Source organism: Chrysochloris asiatica, unplaced genomic scaffold (assembly GCF_000296735.1).
Source record: "Chrysochloris asiatica unplaced genomic scaffold, ChrAsi1.0 scaffold00006, whole genome shotgun sequence".
Lineage (NCBI taxonomy): Eukaryota > Metazoa > Chordata > Mammalia > Afrosoricida > Chrysochloridae > Chrysochloris > Chrysochloris asiatica.
In genome coordinates, this window is record NW_006408524.1 from 30,422,119 (window position 1) to 30,432,009 (window position 9,891).

General features: G+C 40.6%; 1 pseudogene; it reads left to right on the forward strand.

The window, feature by feature from the left end:
- The first annotated feature begins 321 nt into the window (after positions 1-321).
- Positions 322-9,891, forward strand: part of LOC102839751 — a 46,281-nt pseudogene continuing 36,711 nt past the window's right edge.

Below are 9,891 nucleotides of genomic sequence, written 5' to 3' on the forward strand. Positions count from 1 at the left end.
CTTCTGAATTTAAATTACGGTTTCTTTTACAGCAAGGAAGTACACTTGGCGATGCCTGTGAAAAAGGCGTAAGACGTAAAACCAGAAAGGATAAGAGTACAGGGCATGCAGAGGTCAGCAAGGAAACCGATCACGCTAGTGCCTTCCGTAGACCGTACCGCAACTACAAGCAGGGTAAGGACGTTGAATTACGACCTCTGCTGGCGGCATTCACGACTCCTGCCGTAAAGGGTGTTTGGCGCATGCGTACCACCTCTCCCTTTCGATTCCCGACACGGTAGCTACTGTACGAGTCTTCGCTGTGCCGCACGTCTTGTCGACATGGTGAAGCTGAGCAAAGAGGCCAAGCAAAGGCTGCAGCAGCTCTTCAAGGGCGGCCAGTTTGCCATCCGCTGGGGCTTCATTCCTCTCGTGATTTATCTGGGTTAGTGGGAGAAGAACTTTGGAGACGACCAAAAGGAAGGGGGTGGGGGCAGCAGCTCCATTTTTGGCTTTGCAGGTGGGAGGGAACGTGCACTTCTGAGTGTTTGGTAGACTCCGAATCTCAGGTCCTGTTCGATTCCTTACTGCATCAGTTGCGTGAAGTAGATTTAGCCTCATGTACCAGAGTAGGACTGCTCTATAGGGTTTTCAATGCCTAATTTCGTGGAAGTATTTGCCAGTCCATTCTTTCGTTCCTTACTAGTTGGGTGATCTTTAAGTCACCTGCCATCATAGAGATGCTATTCAGGATACTTGGAAGGTTAGATGACATGGTGTTATGTTGCATATCGGTTAGGAGTCATAATGACCCTGTGTACAACAGAACAAAAGATGCCCGTGCCAAACGCCACAATGATAGCTATGTTTGAGCCCACTGTTGCAGCCTCCGCCTCCTTGAGGGTCTTCGGATGCTTTTTTTTTTTTTCTGACTCTCCAAGACATGAAGTCCTAGTATGGCGCTGTGGGATAAAGCTCTGGGCCGCAGCTTAAGGTTGGCGGTTCAAATTCACCAGCCACTCCTCGGAAATTCTATACAGGATCGCCGTGAATCAAAACCGACTCGACCTAACTACCATGCTATGGGTCGGAATCGACTCCACAGCACTTAACAACAACAACCACCAGGCAACAAAGTACCTTGTTTCTGAAGGCGCATTCTGACTGTCCTGCTAATACAGACTGGGTCGTGCTTTTGGCGATCCATAGTGTATTGAATATTCTTTGCGGTACAATTCAACTGCGTCAGCTCTTTGCTTTTCCTATTCCCCTTCCAACGTTCCCATACACGTGGTGTGTTTGTGAAAGTGACTCATACCAGAACCTCTCTCTTCGTATCTAAGCAGGCCTTATGCCACTGCCTTAAAGTATGATCATCACACTAGGCATTGGTTGCCTATGTTTTCTTACCTGTACAGTTAAAGGTTTGCAGGACTTTTATCATTGGCCCCATTTGACCTGTGAGGAAATGGAATCATGGAGAAGTTTTATGCCTTGCCTGAGATGAGCTCAGGCAGTGGTGTATTGAGTTCCATGTTATTAACCACTAAGTGTACTACTGCAAGCATTTATAAGTGTTAGACAAATAGTCTTACTTGGGAGTACTTATTGGGACCTTGTGCTGTGTAGTTTATCTTTTTGTTGTAATGACATTGCCTTAGACATTATGGTGGGACAGGAGCAGCGTAGGTTTTAGTCTCTTTCCACGATCGCTGTTATCTTGAGCATGACATTTCTAACACTGGGTTTCACATTAAAAGTCCTGTTCTGAAGAGGTGCTGCATCCTGTTTCGATGTACTGCACATTTTGTAGTGCACGCTGTCTTCACAGAGGCGTTGATTATTGTAGACATTTTCTAGGCAGCGGGATCCCATTTTCCCCTGAGTTGTAAGCCAGCTAATAACTGGCTCCTTCATTATATAAAACTTAAAAAGATCTTTTTTCCTCCCTAATCCCAAAGGCAATTCTTAGTACTTTTCCAGATTGTTGTGACACTATTAGGAGTCAACGTTTAGAGCAAATAAGTATGACAACCTGATTTAACAAGTTGTGTTCTCTAGGGAATATCTCCCGATAGTCCTGATTTAGTGGTGAAAGGGCCAAGCTTATTGGTCTAGCTGATTCCTCCTTTTTGTGCCACTCTTGCCCACTGGTGTATATACGGGGCCCAGTGGCAACTTGCTCTCTATCTCTGGGTTCCTGACTGCTCAACAAGTCTTTTCTCTACCTTTCCTTTCTCTTTACAGATTCTTTTTACTCCTCAAAGTACTATAGCTGATTGCTATAATTTATGTACCAAAATCTGTGGCATGAAGAGTAGCTAATTCTTGCCTTTTCTACCTTAGAGTTTCTTTTTCTTTTTCTTCATGCTTTTTGTATTTCCTTTCCTAGGACTCACACTATGACAGTTTTCATCCTAGCATCCAGTTGAAACATTATTGGACATTGATGTTAGGCTGTCTTTGAAGTACCTCCTCATGATTCATTGTCTTTTTCTTTAATTCCTTACCTGAGTTATCTCTTTTATTTCTTTCACCTCTGAGCCTCACACCTACAGCTACAAATTGAGCTTGTGCAATGTAGGTTCAAACATCCGTTTTGGAGTTTCAGGGAGTGTAGTACTATATAATAGTACAGACAGTGACATGATGATAGTATGTCTGGACATTTATCAACAAAATGGATTTAATGAGCCAACTTTTGGAAAGAGCTAATTCTCCATGGTCTCTTTTAATTTGACATTTTATGGACAAGTTATCTTTTAAAGGATGTTTTAAGACAAACACTCTTGAAAATAGTATCTCCATCAAGAACAAAGGGGAGACATACTTATATAAGAAAATTCTTTTTCCATAAGCTCAGGGTTTCTTTCTGGTATAGAACAATCTGCTATGTGCAAGAATTGTCTTTGGGTGCAAATTGGGACTTGAGCACTGGAAGGAAAAATGATACTCTGGCTGTTGTTGCTGGGAATAATAAACCATCTTTGTCTGACTTGAGTTACTGTCTTCTACCAGCATCCATGAAACTTTTAGGCTCATTGACTTGAAAATAGTAAAATCGTAGACTCCTCACAGTTCTTGTCACCAACTTGGTTTATTTATTTTAATGGTAAATTAAGAGCTGATTGAATAATTAATAACTTGAATGATTTTGCCTTTTCTAGTTACCAGTTTTTAAGCTCACCGGCTGCTCCTGAGAGCTTTAGTAGTGTAGTAGTTACGAATCGGGCTGCGAACCACAAGGTCGGTGGTTCGAAACTACCAGCTGTTCTGTGGGAGAAAGATGAGGCTTCCTGCTCCCGTAAAGATTTCTAGCCTCGCTATGAGTCAGAACCAACTCCATGGTACTTAACAACAACAATTAATCAGTTTTCAAGCTCACTAGTTGCTCCTTGGAAACCCTGTACAGGGTTGCTATGGGTTGGAACCGACTCAACAGCACTTAACAACAACAATTATGCAGTTAATTTGTTTTCACTTTTTATTGTGCCTTGTGTGGAGGTTCACGTAAGAGCAGATCATCAGTTTGATATTAAGCCTCACATTTAATTTCATCTCAGTGTCTGCAGTCCCCTCAATGTGTCCCACTTCTTCCCTGTTTCTGGTTTCATTTCCTCCATGTTTCCCAATCCTGAACTTTGACCTTGGGTAAATGCTGCCCCTTTGATCTCAAATGGTTGCACAACCCCCTCACTAATGTCTGCCCTATATATCCATCTACCGTTTGGCCAAAAATTCAGCCAGTGAGGTGAATTCAGTTCCAGACCTGAAGGGTGACCAAGACCCATAGTGTCAGGGTTCCGCCAGTTTCTGTCTCAGCAGTGAGCCTGGTCTTGATGATTTTGAGTGTTGCCCTACCTCTATTCACTTTGACTCTTGCACTCTTTCTGTGTCTGCACTACCTTCATGTTTCCTGTGCCAGTTAATTTATAAAAAAAGGTTCATGGGGGAGGAAATCAGGTGTTCTCAATTAAAAACAGTTTAGGTTTTTTTGTTTTTATTCTTTATCCTTTGGCAGTCTTTCATCCACTATAATTGAGAGTTACAATATTTTATTTTTGGGTAATGATAATGTAAAAGAACATGCTAAGGGTTATTGTGTTAGTGTTTTGTGCTAATGCTATGTATACTAGGAAGAAAGCTTGTCCTTTGAAGTTATGTAAAATCTCATACTCTAGTGAATGATTTGAGGTTGTTGTGCAGCATGACCACGGAGCACACTGAGTACTTATCAATACTGGATTGTCATCTTACCTACCCAGGTTGGATTAAAAAAAGAAAAGTCTTGATTATAAATTTTTGGTCGGCTGGAGGTTTAATTAGTATTTTTTTTCCTTCCCCTTCTTCTCAGGGTTTAAGAGGGGTGCAGATCCTGGAATGCCTGAGCCAACCGTTTTGAGGTACTTATCTTACTTATCTTACTAACATTTCAGGGCAAATGTTCATGTGTAACATTACATCATTGGAAAGTGAGAGAGTAGTCATGGTAGACATTAAAAATGAACATTGTAAGTTACAGTTTTAGGCTGTTGGAAAACTGTAAGTCTAGTTTGAGTTAGCAGTACACATACATATGTTTGGAGTTCGGGTGTGGGGCTGTGGGTTAATGCACTGGACTGCAAAGTCACTGTGAACTGCACAGTCGGTTGTTCAAGCACACCAGCTGCTCCCCAGAAACCCTATACATGGTCGCTATGGGTCGGAACCAACTCATTTGTACTTAACAGCAACAACAGCATGCATATATTTATGCGTACATGTATAATACACTGGAGATAACTATATTAAAGTAAATGTTACATATACACTTAAACAGAAATACATCCAAATACGTTTATATTTGAGGATAAGTCAAAAGGTATTTCTACAAGATCATAAAACCCTTCACTAACCAGAAATAAAATCAAGACATGAAGCTATTGCTTCCTGAAAAAGCCTCCGTCTTGGTCTATATGCTTCTGAAGGTGCTGTTTCCATCTTTTATGTCCTTCCCCAAAGAATTCTCTACTCTTCTGTTTACATCATAGCTGTTTTGCCATCCTGGGGGTCTCAAATTGTGTTCCTTTTAAATGCCCTTTGAGTTCTGAGAAAAAAATCTGAAGAGATAAGGTCAAGGCTATAGGGTGGGTGGGGGACGTTTTCCCAGCGAAGTTCTAGGACAGCCCTTGCTATCCTGGATGAATGAGGAGCTGCATTGTTGTGATGGGAAGTAAATCTCAGCACAGCTTTCTTGGCCTTTTCTCACAATGTAGCTTTTGGTCTTAAAACTTCTTCCTGATAAGTCCCTGTGATTGTCTTTTGCCCTTGAAAGAAAATCTTTCAAGATTATAACCCTTTGGAACCCCCCCAAAACAGTCAGCATGACCTTAATTGGAGTCCTGGTATGGTGGAACACAAGGCTGGTTTAAACCAGAAGGTTGGCAGTTCAAACTCACCAGCTGCTCCTTGGAAAACTTATACAGGGTCCCTATGGGTTGGAACCGATTGGCCAGCACTTAACAACAACAACAACAGTAACCTTAATTGGCCCAGCATAGCCTCTCAGAAGTCACTATTTTGATTGGACCTTTTTTTTTTTAAAGTACCCTAAGGAGACTAAGACAAGCATATTACTGGGAAAATGAGTTCGTGTGCAACAATCTGCTGATTGCAGAGTTATGCTAAGCAGTTTTGTTTGGAATAAACCTGTGTATGTTAGGGACTGGTACTGTAGAAGCAGTACTTTATAACTTAACCTCGTCTATAAAGAACCTCAAACATAAGCAGATTTAGTTTGCTCTTTAGGAAAAACTAATATCATGGCACTGTGACGACCTGGACCACTGATACTGTAGCTATGGGATTTTAGCTCGACTCTACAGAAATGACTTCCCATAACAGATTTTCATCGACTGTTCTAGGTCTTCAGTTTCATTAAACTCCTGCTCTAAGCCACTTTGTTCTACAATTGGCAATCCCTGTTTTAAGTGCTTTTAATAAAGAATGTCTGATTGTCATTTCAGTCTTCAGAACAGGTCACAACCAGTAGGTATTAGAATATCTCCAAAGCCCATACTCTTTCCATTAGGTCACAACCTCCCCAGATAATCTTACCTCTTGTTTTACTCAGCACAGTGCATTTGATATGCATTTCTTCCATCTGCTCTGCTTTGCAGGTCTCTTCTTTCTCAGAGGGAGGCTTTTTTTGTTTCTTGCAGAGATTCCATTATATCTGACCTCAACCTGTGTGCTTATGGAGTTGTTTTCTGTTCCCTGATAACATTCTTCAACAGATGGTCTGCATTTACTGCTTCCCTTCTTCATCTCTGTCTCCCCCTTTAGCCCCTTCTGTTACGCTTTCCTAAAACTAATTTTTGAGATCCCATTGAGTTTTTTTCTTGGCCCTTCCTCTTTGAGCTATCAGTTTCTTTTTGTGTATAAAGAGGAATGAGGTAATGTAAATGAGATTAGCTGAGTGATCTTAGACCATTTATTTCCTTAGGGAAACATTACCTCAGGAGAAGGGCCCTCTAGATCATTCTGTGTGACCATTTTCCAAGCACTAGAAATGATCAAATAGCTTTCCACAAAAGGTCATTAACCTTTCTAAGCTTTAGTTGCCTCTTATATAAGTTAGGCATTGTAATACCTATTTCACGAGCTTGTCTTGAGGATTGGATAAGAATAATGTATCTAATGGATAAACATTACTTGTTAATTGATTACATGATCTATAAACTATTAATAGTAATTTTAATCTTTTTCTTTCATTTCCTTTATCCCTATTTCCTTTGACTTTGAGTACTCTGCTCTAGGTGTGTGATGCTACACGCTAGTTCCTGAAACAAAACTATCTTTTGTTGCCTTTTTACTTGAAAATGTACTTCTAGAAAAGCCCAGTTCCAAATGTTGCCTCTTCCCTAAGTCTTTTCCCCATTCTTTTAGCTTAAACAGCACCCCTCTTTCTGTTCCCGTTGTATTTTCGTGTGTCTGCCATTCTCAGCCTTATAATATGTTGTTATCGTTGTTAAGTGTGTTGAGTCAGTTCTGACTCAGACCCTATATGGGGTTTCCAAGGAGCAGCTGGTGAGCTTGAACCGCCCACCTTTTTTTTCCCAGTCCTGTGCCTATCCTGAGTCCCGTGCCTATCCTGTAGTGCCACACCCGGAGTCCGCCATATAATACGCTTAATGGCTTATTTATTTATATTTCGTCCCATGAGCAACTAAAGCTCAACAAGTGTTGAATTAATTAAAAGGACTTTACTCCTTGGTGATTTGTTGGACAGGACTAGTTACAAGATTGCATCTTACACAGTTTGTGATACAGTTTCTCTGAATCCTGAGAAGAGCAGTTTTTTGTGTTAGGATCCAGAGGTGGGGTTAGAATGTGGCTTTCTGTTAGACTACTTTTTGAGGGGTGGGAGATAGGAGTTCCTAGGAGTTAAGGTTAGGACTATGACTAGGTTTTAGGCTAGGCCTGACTCTGTAAGGTAAGCACTGGGCTGCGAACCACAAGGTTGGTGGTTCAAGCCCACCAGTTGTTCCGTGGGAGATAGATGAGACTTTCTGCTTCCCCAAAGATTTATAGCCTTGGAAACCCTACACATTGTCACTGTGAGTTGGAACCCACTTGACAACAGTTAACAAGCAACAGTAACAGGACTAATATTAGGGGTATGGGTTGGTTTGGGCAAGGAGGAAGACTTGGTCTCGTCTTAAAGTTATAGTTAGGGGTCTTTTTAGTTCATTTTGTTTCTTGAAATCTAGTTCATTTGGATGTTCTGTGACTACATTATTCCCTCTTTTTACTTTATGTGTGTTTTTTGTTTTTGCTGTTGTTATTGTGCTTGGTATCCCTGGTTCCCTATTTTCAGTCTTAAGGGTTTACTTTACTTTTAATAAACTCTATCTCTGCCCAGGTTGAGTTCTAGGTAATTCTGTCATGTATGTCAGTGTCAGGGGAGTTGTCTGCTGTTCAATCTCTACCCAAAGAGATACTAAAAACTCCCTTTAGTATTTTTTATAAATTTGGTCTGATTTTTACTAATTTTTTAAATCTCAGTTTATCAAAAAAATTCCTAATTTCTCCACCCTATTTGATGGACAGTTTTTCTGGATATATGATCTCAGTTGACAGTTTTTTTCCTTTCCGAGTTTTATGTATGTCATCCTAGTGTCTTGCCTGCATGGTTTCTGCTGAGAAATCAGAGCTTAGCCGTATTTGTTCTCCTTTATCGGTAACTTTTTGTTCCTCCTAAGCTGCTTTCAGAATTCTTTCCTTGTCGTTGGTTTTTAAAAGTTTGATCATAAATGCCTTGGTGATTTTCTTTTTAGGGTTTAACCTGTTTGTAGTTCATTCAGCTTCTTAAATGGCTTCTCATCTTTGATGATGTTAGGGAAGTTTTCTTCCAGCAATTCTTGGACAGTTTTCTCTATGGTTTGTTTTTGTCTCTTCTTGTTCTGGAATTCCAATCACACACAAGTTGTTCCCCTTGGTAGTATCCCACATAAATTTCCGACTTTCTTCAGATTTTTTTTTTTTTAATTAAAAAGTTTTTATTGTGAATTGAGTGAAATTTTACAGGGCAGATCATCAGTTTTACATTCAACAAATCATATACTTTGTTTCATTAATTACAATGATTTAAAATCCCCTCCATGTACTGTCAATTAACAGTATTTATTCATTTTAGCTCCTTTTTCTTTTTTAAACACTTCAGGCTTAGGCATATATAATAATTTACACAATCAAAGGGCACATTCTGTAAGTCTGCCTCTTGGCCACCAGCTCTCAGTCCCTCTCTTCCCATGAATCTAGAGTCCTCAGCTGCTCCCTCTCTCCGTGTTCCCATATCTTCCTCCATCTCTGCTGTCACTGCTTCTCTGGATAAGGTCTCTCATTCCGCTTGTGCTCTTTTCCCTTTGACGGTCTCAGGATCCTCTGTTTCTGGATTGTAAGATTAACTACTTCCCCGTTTTTTGATATAAAACTTCTACCTATACAGTTGTGACAGTTGCAGTTAGTCATGATAACAATTACTCACTATTGAATTATAAGAATCTTATCCACATCTCTTTTCACCAGACCCATCTAGACAAGATGAAAACTATTCATTGGGGACTCTGCCTTTCCCTGCACACTTTTAAACTATACTCCCTCTTGAAATCTATTAAGCCAGTCACTTCGTGCCTTTATTGCCCCCTTATTTTAGGCAGCCAATGTCTAAGTTGTCCATCCCTATCTACCCTGTATACAGAGGGGATAGCATTGATACTTGATTTGAAGACTCCTTCCCTTTCAGTTGGTATTTTCACTTACTATATCCATAAGTTGGTTACGAATCAGGCTGCGAACCGAAAGGTCAGCAGTTCGAAACTACCAGCTCTTCCATGGGAGAAAGATGAGGCTTTCTGCTCCTGTAAAGATTTACAGCCTCAGAAACCCTGTACTATGGGTTGCTATGAGTCGGAACCGACTCTATGACACATAACAACAACAACAACATCCATAAGTATAGGTCAAGGTCATCAAGTTGTAGCAATTTACCCTTATTTCCTTTATCAAAAAAATTTTTTTTTTTTTTTTGGTAATTGTCCTCCAGACGAGTTCTGATTATCAAGCCATCGAGGCTAGGTTGAATGGGTACTGTCTGCAAGTTCGGGTGTTCTTATGTTATCTCCCTTCACTTCATATCAGCTAGATGCTTCACTCTCAGCTCTAGCCCTCTGTAGCTAGGTCATTATCCATGGGCTCAAGTGTCCCCAGGTCTCACCACACTTTGGACTAACCAGCCTTTCCCCTTCTCTCTCTGATCTTAAGGTCAACGGAAGTCTACAGAATGTGGTTGAACTCAGCCCATTTCTTCATTGCTGCCTTTCCCCGTCTTCTACTCACCAATAGACCAATGTGGTCACCAGCAAGCTTACA